This window comes from Mus musculus, chromosome X (genome assembly GCF_000001635.26).
Source record: "Mus musculus strain C57BL/6J chromosome X, GRCm38.p6 C57BL/6J".
Lineage (NCBI taxonomy): Eukaryota > Metazoa > Chordata > Mammalia > Rodentia > Muridae > Mus > Mus musculus.
Genome location: NC_000086.7, coordinates 169,770,713 through 169,785,258, shown reverse-complemented (window position 1 = coordinate 169,785,258; position 14,546 = coordinate 169,770,713). Strand labels below are relative to the sequence as shown.

The following is a 14,546-nucleotide window of genomic DNA, read 5'->3' as shown; positions in this document are numbered from 1 at the left end:
CAAAAATAACTTAAAGAATTACAGGAAAATATAACCAAACAGATGAAGGAACTGAACAAAACCATCCAGGATCTAAAAATGGAAATAGAAACAATAAGGAAATCACAAAGGGAGACAACCCTGGAGTTAGAAAACCTAGGAAAGAGATCAGGAGTCATAGATGCAAGCATCCACCAACAGAATATAAGAGATAGAAGAGAGAATCTCAGGGGCAGAAGATACCATTGACACAACAGTCAAAGAAAATGCAAGAAGCAAAATGCTCCTAACCCAAAACATCCAGCAAATCCAGGACACAATGAGAAGACCAAACCTAAGGATAATAGGTATAGAAGAGAGTGAAGATTCCCAACTTAAAGGGCCAGTAAATATCTTCAACAAAACTATAGACGAAAACTTTCCTAACCTAAAGAAAGAGATGCCCATGAACATACAAGAAGCCTACAGAACTCCAAATAGATTAGACCAGAAAAGAAATTCCTCCTGTCACATAATAGTCAAAACCCAAATTCACAAAACAAAGAAAGAACATTAAAAGCAGTAAGGGAAAAAGGCCAAGTAACATATAAAAAGGCAGACCGATCAGAAAAGCAGTTCTTAACTTGTGGGGTTTGACTCCTTTTGTAATTCTTTATCTACCAATATATTTAACTCATGATTTAAAAAAAAATTATTAGATATTTTCTTCATTTACATTTCAAATGCTATCCTAAAAGTCCCCTATACCCTCCCCCAACCCTGCTCCCCTACCCACACACACCCACTTCTTGGCCCTGACATTCCCCTGTCATATAAAGTTTGCAAGATCAAGGGGCCTCTCTTGCCAATGATGGCTGACTAGGCCATCTTCTGCTACATATGCAGCTAGAGACACAAGCTCCAGGGGTACTGGTTAGTTCATATTGTTGTTCCACCTATAGGGTTGCTGACTCATGATTTATAACAGTAGCAAAATCAGAGTTATGAAGTAGCAACAAAAATAACGTTATTGTTGGGGGTCATCACAATGTGAAGAACTATATTAAAGTGTTACAGCATTAGGAGGTTTGAGAATAACTGATTTAGAAGATTTGTGCCTATGTACACACATTGAGAAAGCATTTATGTATATGAATTTTTTGATGAAGTGCATTTGCAGTTATTTTATTTATAACATGGGTGTATCATCACGCAAGTAAGCATACACACCCTGATTTCTATATTCCACCCCTGGATTTGGAAAACCAACAGTGTTAGAATATTATTTTTCATTGTGGAACAAAGAAATTTAAAAATGCTAATGGAAACCTTACTTTGTTCCCATTAACTATATTTAGGAAAAAACATAGGCTGCAAGGATAAGAGTTATTTGACAGGCTTTCTTAGAAATCTTGTAAATTGATTTCTGCAGAAACCAGAAAACTCATCAAACATATACTACAAGACCCTTGTATACAAGATAATATGGATACTCAAGGGATATATACTTTTTTAATCCTTAAATACTCTGTACTTGGAACAGATTTTGGTGTCTAATTACACACTTTTGAAATGTAGGAGTAAGCCAACATAAGGTTGAATATTGCACTGTAAACAATGCCAAAGCTGCAATGGGCAAATATCACAAAAGCTTCCTGCCACTATTTCAAAAGTTCTTTCTGAGAAGCTACTCAGAGGAGCTGCAAATAAAAATATATGGGACAAGCAGAAAGAGGAGAAGAAAATATGAATATGGGATGGTGCTGGAGGAAGAGGTCACAGAAGAGAAGAAAACCTATAGGAATAAATAAAGGATTGAGGGACAGGGGAAGAAAAGTGTAGACTTCATGGGGTCAGTTAGAGAAAGGAAACTCAAGTCTTGGGAGAAACACAAAAGGATACAAAGGGAGAAATGCAGGGTGACAAATTTAGAAAAAGACTAAGATAGAAATAAAATGATGAGAAAGAGATGGAGAGAGACAGAGACAGAACAAGAAACATGGACATAATTAAAGAGGAGGTAAAACTGGTGGGGGGCTAATACCTTTAATCTTAGCTCTAGGGAGGCAGAGGCAGGCAGAAGAGCTCTATGAGCTCAAGGGCAGCTTGAGCTACATAGCAAGCCTGATCTACATAGCAAGTTCCAGGCCAGCCAGTTCTATAAAGTGAGACAGTCATAAAACAGTGGAGGGGGGGCAGGGGATAGAAAATTGAGAGACACATAGAAAAGCTGAGACAAGGTATACCTTTAAGTTTTTATGTTTTGCTACTTTGTATAGGTTCTTCTTGAGTTCTTAACCTGTGTCCTAAAAATAACTTCTCTGGCTCAGCTCAGCTTCTGCTGACTCAACAGTCTCTTATTTTTGTCCTGCCATACTCTACTCTGCCTCGATTTCCAGTAGTTCAAGAGGCAACCAACACAAAAGGGCAGAGGGTCTAGCAGTTCTGTCAGTTGACTACACACTGGGGATCCTTTCAAAGGACAGAAACACAAAGGACAAGTATATACACAGTGAGAGGAAAGGAGGCTCTTCATGGCCCTGCTGACCATGATACCCTTAGATATAAGGACTGGTATTGGCTCTAAACCCCCAAGACCAAGTTCTCAGCACAAAGAAGATTTATTTGCCTTGGAAGGACAAAGGTCAGGGAATAAGAGACTAAGAGAGGAGGTAGAGGACCAAGGAGAAGAGGATAGAACAGTGAAGGGGTATTAGTCCAGAGTCAAGGACAAAGGCCTGCATCTAGATAGAGAAAACAAACATGGCCCATAGTCAAATGACATTTTATACAGGACCGAGGGGAAACCCGATGCTAGAATGAGGTGTTTAATATTGATTCATTGGACATGTGAACAAGGTGAACTAAAAGTGGTGTTTGGATTTCTAGACTTCAATACAGCTATAGCTGGAACCTGGTAGTCAACCTCAACAGGAGGAAGTAAACAAATATGGGAATAGACCTTGGTGGCTAGCTTTAGGAATGCAATCTCATGTTTTGTTTTGTTTTGTTTTGTTTTGTTTTGTTTTGTTTTGTTTATTTTTAGCAAGGGAGATGGAGTGAGTACAAACTCAAGGCTTGCCATAGCCATGTAGGCCAGGCTAGAGCTGTCTGAAGTCACTTCACTGGGCCTTGCTCTACAGAAACATTGTGTTGTATGGTCTAGTTCACAATGTGGAGTTGAACAATCCTGAATTCATCCCCTGCACAGCCAGTAGTGCCACACCACTCTCAGAGTGCAGCAGAGTCTTGGAGCTTGACCTTCATACTTCTAACCATAAGGTAGGTGCCCTGTTCTAACCATCATAAAGGTGCTCTGCTCTAACCAGCATACAGGTATCCCACTTAACCCATCAAGTAGATGCCACATTCATCATAAGGAGAGTGTCCTGCTCATCATCAGGTAGGTGTCCTGATCTAACTATAGCATTACTGGCTTCCTGGATGCTTAGACGAATTGCAAAGTCATTAATTTTTCCTTTACACATTAGGGCTCTTCTTCCCAAAACAAGGAAGCCTTGGCAAACGAGAAATATCACAGTACAAACAATGAGACTCTTCAGTGGAAGCAGAATTTGCCATCCTAAAGGCAAAACAGTGCTGTCTTGTTATATCCTCTGCTGTTCCCAGAGTTCCAAAGGGCAACCGCCACTAAAGGTCATAAGGTCAAGCAGTTCTAACTAAGTGTCAGTTGACTACACATTGGGGATTTTTTCACGGGCCAGAAACACAAAGTATTTTATTATTACAAGGTGAACTTAATGATACAGAAGGTGAGAAGAAAGAGGTTACTCATGGCCCTGTTGACCATGGTAAAGATAGGTATAAGGGCTGGTATTGGCTAAGAATCATCAAATTCTTAGTACAAAGGATATTTATTTGCCTCAGAGGGACAAAGACCAGGTAATAAGAGACTAATGAGATGAGATAGAGAGGAAAAGAGGTAGGCAGGGAAGGGATTTTAGATTCAGACTGGAGGATAAAGACCTCCATCTGGATAAAGGAGACAGACATGACCCAGAAGAAAATGGCAGTTTATACAGGTATAAGGGGAAACCCCAAAATAGGATGAGGTGTTTAATATTGAATGAATATTCGGTTATGGTAATTAAATGAACTTAAAGGGGATTTTTGATTGCTGGATTTCAATACTTTTATACATGTGCCTTTGTAGTCAGCCTCATGATGAGGAAGTTGACAAATAAAGAAAAAATAACTTTGCATCTAGCTTTTGGAATGTAAACTATGGTTTGAAACAAGACAGAGGGATTAGGTACAAGGGCAAGGCCTGACAGAGCCATGTAGACCATGCTGGAGCTAGCTAGAGTCTCTTCATTAGGCCTCTGTTGGACATCGTCTTGTGGTATATGGTCTAGTTCACAATGTAAGGCATAGCCATCTGGAATTTATCCATGGGGATGGGATGCCAGTAGTGAAACTCCACTCTCAGTGTGCAGACGTGTCTAAGAGGTTGGCCTTCACACCTCTAACCATAAAGTAGGTAGTTGTTTTGCTGTAAGCATCATGTAGTTGCCCTGCCCTAAACGTCATACAGGTATCATATTAGACTCATCAGGTAGATGACCTCTTCATCATCAGGTGGGCATCCTGTTCACCGTCAGGTAGGTGTACTGATCTAAATATAGCAGAACTGGCTTCATGGATGCTTAGATTAATTGTAAAGGTATTAACTTTTCCTATACCCATTAGGGCTCCAGTTTCTAAAATAAAGAAGGCATGTTAAACTAGAAATATCACAGTACAATCAATGAGGACATTGAGTGGAAGTAGAAATTGGCATCCCCAAGGTAAAACAGTGCTGGCTTGTTATACCCTCTGCTGTTCCCAGAGTTCTGAGGCAACCTACATTAAAGGTCATAGGGTCCAGCAGTTCTAACAAAGTGACAGTTGACTATATATTGGGAATACTTTCAAGGGCCAGCCACACTCTTTATTATTACAAAAAGATGTGGATAATGATAGATAGATAAGGTGAGAAGAAATGAGGCTCTTCATGGCCCTGTGGATCATAGTGTAGCTAGGTATAAGGACTAGTATTGGATCTGAATCCCCAAGACTAGGTTCTTAGCACAAAGAGATTCATTTGGCCCAGAGAAACAATGAAAGACTAAAAGAGGAGATAGAGGACCAGGGAGAAGGGGAATGGAACAAGATATTCAGGGAAGGGGTATTAGTCCCAGAGTGGAGGCCAAAGTCTAGCCTCTGGACAGAGGAGGAAGACATGGCCTGTAGGCAAATGGCAGTTTATACAGGTACAAGGAGAAACCCCATGTTAGGATGAGGTATTTAATATTGATTCATTGGACATGTTAGTCAGGTGATCTAAGAGGGGCTTTTTGATTTCAGGACTTAAATACTTTTATAGCTGGACTTTGTCAGCCTCAGGAGGAGAACGTGGCCAAACAAGGGAAAAGCACTTGGTGGCTAGCTTTATTAATGTAATTTCATGTTTTAAAAATTTTTTATTTATTTATTTTTTATTTTTATTTTTTTAGCAAGGCAGAGGGAATGGGTAGAAGCTCAAGGCTTGCCTTAGCCATGTAGGCCATGCTGGAGCTGGCTAGAGTCCCTTCACTAGGCCTCTCTTAGCATCATTGTGATGTATGTTTTAGCTCACAAAGTGGGGCAGAGCCCTCCTGAATTCAGTAGTAAAGTCCAATCTCAGAGTGCACGCCACCCTTCTAACCAGCATACAGGTATCTTACTTGACCCATCAAGTAGATGCCTTGTTCATCGCCAGAGAATATTCTGCTTAAAATCAGGTAGGTGTTCTGATCTAACTATAGCAGCACTGGCTTCCTGGGTACTTAGATGAATTGTAAAGTCACTATCTTTTCCTATACCCACTAGGGCTCCGGTTTCCACAATATGGAGGGTTTGTCAAACTATAAATGTAGCAGTATAACTAATGAGTCTGTGTAGTGGAAGAGGAAGTTGCCATCCTAAAGGAAAATCACTGCTGGCTTTTTATATCTTCTCTTGTTCCCAGAAGTCCAGGGGGCAACCAACCAACAGGAAAGGTCACAGGGTCAAGCAGTTCTAACAAAATGTCAGTTGGCTACACATTAAAGATCTTTTCAAGGGCCAGGCACACAAAACATTTCATGATACAACCAGGTGAGGACAATGATAGATAAGATGAGAGGAAAGGAGTCTATTCATGGCCATGTTAACCATGATACACTTAGATATAAGGATTGGTATTGGCTCTGAACCCCTAAGACCAAGTTCTTAGCACAAAGGAGATTAATTTCTCCCAGAGGTAAGAGTAGATAAGAATAAGAAACTAAGAGAGGATAGAGGGACAGGAAGAAGGGGATGGTAACAAGGTAGACAGAGAAGTATTTATCCCAAAGTAGTGGACAAAGGCCTGCCTCTGGACAGCAGAGTCAGACATGGCCCATAAGCAAATGGCAGTTTATAAACATACAAGGGGAAACCCCATATTACAATGAGGTGTTTAATATTGATTGATTGGATATGTTAATTGGGTGAACTAAGGGTTTTTTTTTTTAATTTCTGGACTTTAATACTTTGATAGCTGATAGTAAACCTCAGGATGAGGAATGGGCAAATAAGGGAATAGACACTGGTGGCTAGGTTTAAGAATGCAATATATGGTTTTTAGCAAGGCAGAGGGAACAGGTAGACAGGTAATGCTTGCCAGAACCATATAAGCCATGTTGGAGCTGGCTAGAGTCCTTTCACTAGGCCTCTGGTAGACAGCATCATTGTCATATATGGTCTAGCTCACAATGTGGGGTGAAGCCCTACTAAATTCATCCCTGGTGCTGTCAGTAGTGAAATGCCACTCTCAAAGTGCAGCAGGAACATGGAGATTGGCTTTCACACCCCTAACCATAAGGTAGGTGTCCTGCTCTAATCATCATTTAGGTATCCTACTCTAAGTGTTATCAAAGTATCCTACTCCACCCATCAGGTAGATGCCCTGTTCATCATGAGGTGGGTGTGCTGCTCATCATCCTGTAGATATTCTGACTGAAGTGCAGCAGCAATGGTTTCCTGGATGATTAGGTAAATTGTAATGGCATTATCTTTACCTATTCTTACTAGAGCTTGTGTTCCCAAATTAAGGAAATTTTGCCAAAGAAGAAACGCTGCAGTAATGTCAATGTGACTGTTTAGTGGAACAGAAGTTGTCTGGATCTGGAGGGCATCATCCTTAGTAAGTGTCTTAGTCAGGGTTTCTATTCCTGCACAAACATCATGACCAAGAAGCAAGTTGGGGAGGAAAGGGTTTATTCAGCTTACACTTCCATGCTGCTGTTCATCACCAAGGAAGTCAGGACTGGAACTCAAGCAGGTCAGGAAGCAGGAGCTGATGCAGAGGCCATGGAGGGATGTTACTTACTGGCTTGCTCCCCTGGCTTACTCAGCCTGCTCTCTTATAGAACCCAAGACTACCAGCCCAGATATGGCACCACCCACAATGGGCCCTCCCATCCTTGATCACTAATTGAGAAAATGCCTTACAGTTGTATCTCATGGAGCCATTTCCTCAACTGAAGCTCCTTTCTCTGTGATAACTCCAGCTGTGTCAATTTGACACAAAACTAGCCAGTACATCTTCCTAAAGACAAACCACTGGAGGTAAGTAGTTTTCCCTGCTTGCCCCAGAGCACAGGAGTGCTTTCCTCTCTACAGCTAGAGCCTCAATAAGAGGAGAGAGGCACTGCCCAGGAATTAGCAAGACTGAGACTAGAAAAGCAAGGCAGAGGATTCTGTGATGCTTTCCCTAGTCTTTGAGTATCTTAGAATGATTAAGCTTAGCAAAGACACATACAGGTGGTTTCCAGTGTGATTCAAATCTCAAACAAACCATAGCAGAAGAAATACTTTCTAAAGATATCTATATCCCAGGCAGGGAGAAGAAACATGCAGTACTTTGAAAATGGGACAAATATGAGAAGATAAAATGGCCAACCGCAAAGATAAAGCATCTGACGAGAAGAAGATAGACATCGCTTCAAAATTCATCAAGCAAGCACCTCCAGGCGAGTTTAAGGAAGTCTTCCATGATATTCGGCAGCTGGTTAATAATGACAATCTCCTCAAGAAAAGGATAGGACAAGCAATTGCTCAGTATAACATGCATCAGTTCACGCCCGTGAGGATAGAAGGGTATGACGATCATGTGTTAGTTACAGAGCATGGCCATCTAGGGAACAACAGATTTTTTGATCCAAGAAACAGAGTTTCTTTTAAATTTGATCACTTAAAAAAAACAATCAGTAACCTCCAGCTAGGGCTTACAGATGGAAATTTAACATATCTCAGAGAGTCCTGTGATAAGGCTTTAAAAGCCTATATGAAACAGTATTATTCTACTGGCTTTAGTACTGTTTATGGTAAAACAATACAGGGGAAAAAAACCATTATTGCATGTATTGAAAGCCACCAGTTTCAGCCCCAAACATTCTGGAATGGATCCTGGAGATCACAGTGGAAATTAACCATCACACCACCCACAGCACAGGTCATTGGAATGCTCAAGTCTCACGTTCATTATTATGAAAATGGAAATATCCAGCTAGTTGTCCATAAAGATGTACATGAGTCATTAACTGTTATCAATGAAGATCAAACTGCGAAGGTGTTTATTAAGATCATAGAGATGGTAGAAAATGGGTATCAGGCAGCACTTAATGAAAACTACCACACAATTTCATGTACAACATTCAAAGCCTTGCGCAGACAGCTTCCAATTACCTACCACAAAATCGACTGGAACAAGATACTTAGCTACAAAGTCTGCAAAGAACTCAAGTTGAAACATGCTTAATGGCCCACTGTAGCAGTCTCTAGGAAGTGTGGGCATAAAAGATCCAACAGGGTTTGCTCATAAAATAAATATGAGATTGACTTATTAAGAAAGTTAACCAATTGAAAAAAAAAAGAAACTTAACCGATCTAGCTTCATGGAATATTGCTGAACTTATAACCCTGTTTGGGTTTAGTTATGTATTCTCTGCCTTGTTAAATTAAACACCTATGTCACTCTCAAATTCTTGTTGAATCCAACACCTGTGTCACTCACAAATTGAAATAAAACCAAGTGAAAAAAAACTCCCAGGTAATGTCTTTTCTATTATAACCTGGTATTTCAGAGAATGCTAGTATTTTTTTATCACTACTTGCAAAAGATTTATTTTATTTTTTTTTGATTTTTTAATTAAATATTTTCATTATATACATTTCAAATTTCAAAAGCTATCCCAAAAGTTCCCTATACCCCCCCCTCCCTGCTGCCCTACCCACCCACTCCTGATTCTTGGCCCTGGCATCCCCCTGTACAGGGGCATATAAAATTTTCGATACCAATGGGCCTCTCTTCCCAGTGATGGCCGACTAGGCCATCTTCTGCTACATATGCAGCTAGAGACATGAGTTCTGGGTGAACTGGTTAGTTCATAATGTTGTTCCACCTATAGGGTTGCAGACCCCTTCAGCTCCTTGGGTACTTTCTCTAGCTTCTCCATTGGGGGCCCTATGTTCCATCTTATAGATGACTGTGAGCATCCACTTCTGTATTTGCCAGGCACTGACATAGCCTCATATGAGACAGCTATACCAGGGTCACTTCATCAAAATCTTGCTGGCATATGCAACAGTGTCTGGGTTTGGTGACTGATTATGGGATGGATTCCCCGGGTGGGGTAGTCTCTGGATTATCCATCCTTTTGTCTTAGCTCCAAACTTTGTCTTTGTAACTCCTTTCATGGGTATTTTGTTCCCTAATCTAAGGAGGAACGAAGTATCCACCCATTGGTCTTCCTTCTTGATTTTCTTGTGTTTTGCAAATTGTATCTTAGATGTAAAACTCATTCCTCCATCACTCTGTCCACCAAAAAATCACATGTAGTTATGATATATCAACCTTCCCAGGTTCACGGGCAGGTATATGTGTGACATTTTGATGATCAGGCCTTACGGGAACGTCAGGGATATTTTGTTTTGTTTCATTTCGTTTTGTTTTGTTGTAGTGTCTAATGTTTTAATTCAGGTTTCTTTTGGCTCAGTAAATTTGTTTGCAAGTAAAACCTGTGTGAGCATTTTTATTGCTATTTTCATTTATACTATCTATCCATGTCTCTATATTGGGTAGTTCAATAGAAATACACACAATTGTAGCCCTCCACAACTGATGGCAAGGACACAGTTTTCATTTAAGGTCCTGGCCACCAGGAATTTGATCATGCCTCAGTGAATATATGGGCCATACATATTAGAGTTGTTTCTTCTTTTTCTTCTTGTTCTTTCTTCTGCGTCTTCTCATTCTCTTCCTCCTTTAATTGATTCTCATCAGGAAATCAATCCATTTACTTCTTCAAGGGGCTTAAAAACTATGTGCAAATAAAGGAATTCTTTGTCAGAAATAAAAATGGAGAATAGTATTGATCTCTTGTTTTTAATAACAATAGTCCTCTAAGATGAAAAAAGTTCTACCATTAATTTTTTTAAAGGGAAATTTACTGTTTATGTAAGGAGAGGTGCTGATACTAAGGTCTAGTTTCCTAATTGGTTCTTAATTTATCAATAAAGAAGGCCAGGAGCCAATTGGAAGGTACAAGTGGGACTTCTGGGTCCCAAGAGGAAAAGGAGATGCAGGGAAAGAGGGAGAGATAGGGCTTTTCTGCCATCCTTAGGAACTAGAGGAAAGCCGACATTATGTAAGGTCTGGGGCAGCTAGAGCCTGCAGCCTCTGCTATGTATGGGGGACAAGAATGTTGGAGGGGCTGGGAGGCTAGCTGATGCAAGCCACTAAGTGTAGGGCAGAAGGGAGAGAAATTGATAAGGGCACGCATTTCCAGGCACTTATGCGCCCAGCAATTGTGCCATAAAGGCAAGCTATAAAGTGACAAGTAGAGTGTGTATCCTCTATCTGTGCATTAAAGGGTCTCGGGTGAGGCTGGCAATGTGCCCCCCGCAAACCCCCTGGAGCAAGAGTTTTGGGAGTGGGCTGGTGGAGAGGTAGACTCCAGCGCAAAGGCAGGTAGAGAGAGGCTGGGTTGAGGCTGGCAGCAACAGATCCTCAAGCTAAGCTGGAGCAAATGTGTTTAGAAAAGGAAGCCGGGTTGGGGCTGATTGCCATTTATTATGGAGCTAAGCCGGGTGGGACAAAAGGGAGCCAGGAGGGGCCAGAGCGTGGGCAGCAGCTCCTGGGCAAAGCAATAGCATGTTTTTAAAACTACACGCAACATGTTTATCTTTTGCAGCTTTCCCTCCAATACAATGAAATTCTCTATTGCAGATTAATGAAAAATACAAGGTACTAGAAGGGTCCTCTCTTGAAAAGTGCAGGTGGGTTGGGTGGAATGTGAAGTTTACTAATAGGAGGATAAAGTCATAGAAATGTATCAAGAAAAAATAACTGGCAAAGAGAATCCAGATACTGTCGACAATTGGAAACTCAATTCAGAATCCACCCAACTGTAGACTCTCTGTGAGTCACAACATTTTGTAACTTGGAGAGTGGGATGCATCTCTTTTGAATACTTTTACTCAGAGAGGGCTCTGAATTGCAACCGAAGGAAATGTATAGATGTAAAATATAAATGATGAAAATATGAGAACTATGCCATCACACCTTTTGTTTGAGAGCTGGGATGCAATATATGTAAAATACTTAGGGGTTATTACATGCTCACTTGGAATCCTTTCAACATTGCTACGAGGTAGAAACTATTCATGGAGGTAGAATTTATTGATAGTAAGGAAACAGTAACTCAGTAAGTATAGACCCAGCCAGGGGCTAATATCAAGGCTCTCAGATTGTCCATGCTTTCCTTACCCTGAAGGTGCTTTTCAAATTGTAGACTCTCTGTGAGCTACAACACTCTAATCACTGATTAGTTGTGGAATCAAATCCCTGCTCTATCATTTACCAGCTATATAACTTTTGCCAATATTCCTCGCTTTCCTACCCTTGGCTTTTTAAGCTGTATAATGGAGTGATGTGAAGTTCTTTGCCTTCTCATTTTCCTCTCTGTGTAGCTCTTTAGTGGTGAAGGTTGTTTTTGATGGAAAGTTTTATAGCTTCTGCAAATTTTGAAAGGATGGGGTGACTGGTAGTACACTTCACCAAAAAGAACTTACAATCAAACAAGCGTCTTCTACCCACTTTTCAGAATCAGGCAAAACAACCAGAATACAAATATGAGATGTGGAATCATATTAGCATGTGATAAAGTTTAGCTTACAAGAAATGCACATGAAAGAGAAAGTTCATTGTGATTCTGTACTGTATCAACATCAACTTCACTTTAATGCCTCCACATTTTTAAAGCTCAAGCAATAGCCTTGGACTATGAAGGTGAGGATTACATTTATAGGATATTAAAGGTGAAGTATTCCTTGGCATTTTAATTTGGTGAGAAATCACTGGCTTTGGAAATAAATGAAGACTACCTATTTCAACACTGAGGGGAAGGGAGCAAGGAGGAATTCTGGCTGTGTTTTAAGACTGTGGTTGCTGTGCACACGAGGGATCTATGCACAGACAGGAAGTGCTAATTAGGACAGTAGCCTTGAGCCCTCAGCTGAACCCTGGAGTAAAGTCAGTGATAACAATGTAGTGAGGACATGCTTTCTTTTTCATTTCCTTTTGCAATCATTCTTTTCTCAGGCTAAAAAATAAAGTCAGCCTTTGAAAACATTCTTTGTTCTCTTTTCACTATTGAAAATCTAGAGAACGAAGCCAGTTGTTCCAACTGTTCATTTTCCAACCTTGCTATAGGAACGCTACAAAATAAAACCAATCAGAGGTTAATTTTAGAGTGAGAGTTTGGAGATAGTACACGAAAGAAGCAACTTGTAAAGTGAGTGGTGGAAAAATTATGTCAGCGGAATTTAAGATGGAAAAAAAGTAACATGCAATATGTAACTTAGGAAATGTGAGTGCTTTGACATTTAGGGAAAATTACATTATGAATGAATAAGTGATATTCATGTATATCATGAATAAATGACATGTATGGAAAAATAAGTATTTTAAGGGCTAAAATAGGAAGTTACATTTCTATAAAACTCTTGATAACAAAAAGAAGCAGAAACAAGAAATTCTAGAAAACTCGTTAAAATAGAGGAATTTGCTATGGAGGCTCTAATCTTTGAACTATATTCTTTTCAATTCAGAGTGCTAATATACTATGTCTTTTATGCTCCCTCTCTTGGTGACTCCATGACCACATTTCCCCACTATTTCAAGTTCTTCATCTCAGTTAAGAGCCTGCCAACTTCCCCTTCTTAGAATTGGGAACAAAACACCCATGGAAGGAGTTACAGAGACAAAGTTTGGAGCTGAGATGAAAGGATGGACCATCTAAAGACTGCCATATCCAGGGATCCATCCCATAATCAGCTTCCAAACGCTGACACCATTGCATACACTAGCAAGATTTTGCTGAAAGGACCCAGATATAGCTGTCTCTTGTGAGACAATGCCGGGGCCTAGCAAACACAGAAGTGGATGCTCACAGTCAGCTATTGGATGGATCACAGGGCCCCCAATGGAGGAGCTAGAGAAAGTACCCAAGGAGCTAAAGGGATCTGCAACCCTATAGGTGGAACAACATTATGAACTAACCAGTACCCCGGAGCTCTTGTCTCTAGCTGCATATGTATCAAAAGATGGCCTAGTCAGCCATCACTGGAAAGAGAGGCCCATTGGACACGCAAACTTTATATGCCCCAGTACAGGGGAATGCCAGGGCCAAAAAGTGGGAATGAGTGGGTAGGGAGTGGGGGGGTGTATCGGGGACTTTTTGGATAGCATTGGAAATGTAAATGAGGAAAATACCTAATAAAAACAATAATTCTAAAAAAAAAAAAAGAGCTTGCCAATACAACACAACGTTGTGGTAATTGCTGTAGAACAACCATGGTTCACCTTCCTCTTCTTAGAAATTCATGTTAATAGAGATCAAAGAGTGGCAGTAAATGAAAGAGTTCATGTGACCTTCATAACTGTGGCCAGCAAATGTCAAAACAGAGAAAAGAGTTTGAGGAGGAAAGGACCAAAAAAAGAATCTTAAGGAAAACATGCTAATTAGTAAAACTCCTTTTTCTACATGTTTGCACCATAAATGGCAAAAATGTTTTATGAGTTTGGTTCTTAAGGCAAGATTTAGCTCTTCTAGCAACCATTCAAACAAAATCAAATTTTCTCAAATAGAAAAAACAAAAAACAAAAAATGGAGATTCTTATTTTAAAAATACCCTGCATATTGTCTTTGTTAGTATATAATCAGCTTCCAAACGCTGACACCATTGCACACACTAGCAAGATTTTGCTGAAAGGACCCAGATATAGCTCTCTCTTGTGAGACTAGGCCAGGGCCTAGCAAACACAGAAGTGGATGCTCACAGTCAGCTATTGGATGGGTCACAGGGCCCCCAATGGAGGAGCTAGAGAAATTACCCAAGGAGCTAAAGGGATCTGCAACCCTATAGGTGGAACAACATTATGAACTAACCAGTAACCCGGAGCTCTTGACTCTAGCTGCATATGTATCAAAAGATGGCCTAATTGGCCATCACTGGAAAGA

General features: G+C 40.3%; 1 protein-coding gene and 1 pseudogene across 3 annotated transcripts in view; one reads left to right on the top strand and one right to left on the bottom strand.

Moving 5' to 3' along the window:
- The window catches only part of Mid1 (midline 1), a 305,600-nt gene that overhangs the window by 205,540 nt on the left and 85,514 nt on the right, over positions 1-14,546 (bottom strand). The window lies entirely within an intron of this gene.
- On the top strand, positions 5,624-8,881 carry 4933400A11Rik (RIKEN cDNA 4933400A11 gene; annotated as a pseudogene). The gene is made up of 3 exons (NR_003635.1): positions 5,624-5,741; positions 7,075-7,165; positions 7,861-8,881. The product of NR_003635.1 is annotated as an RIKEN cDNA 4933400A11 gene (transcript).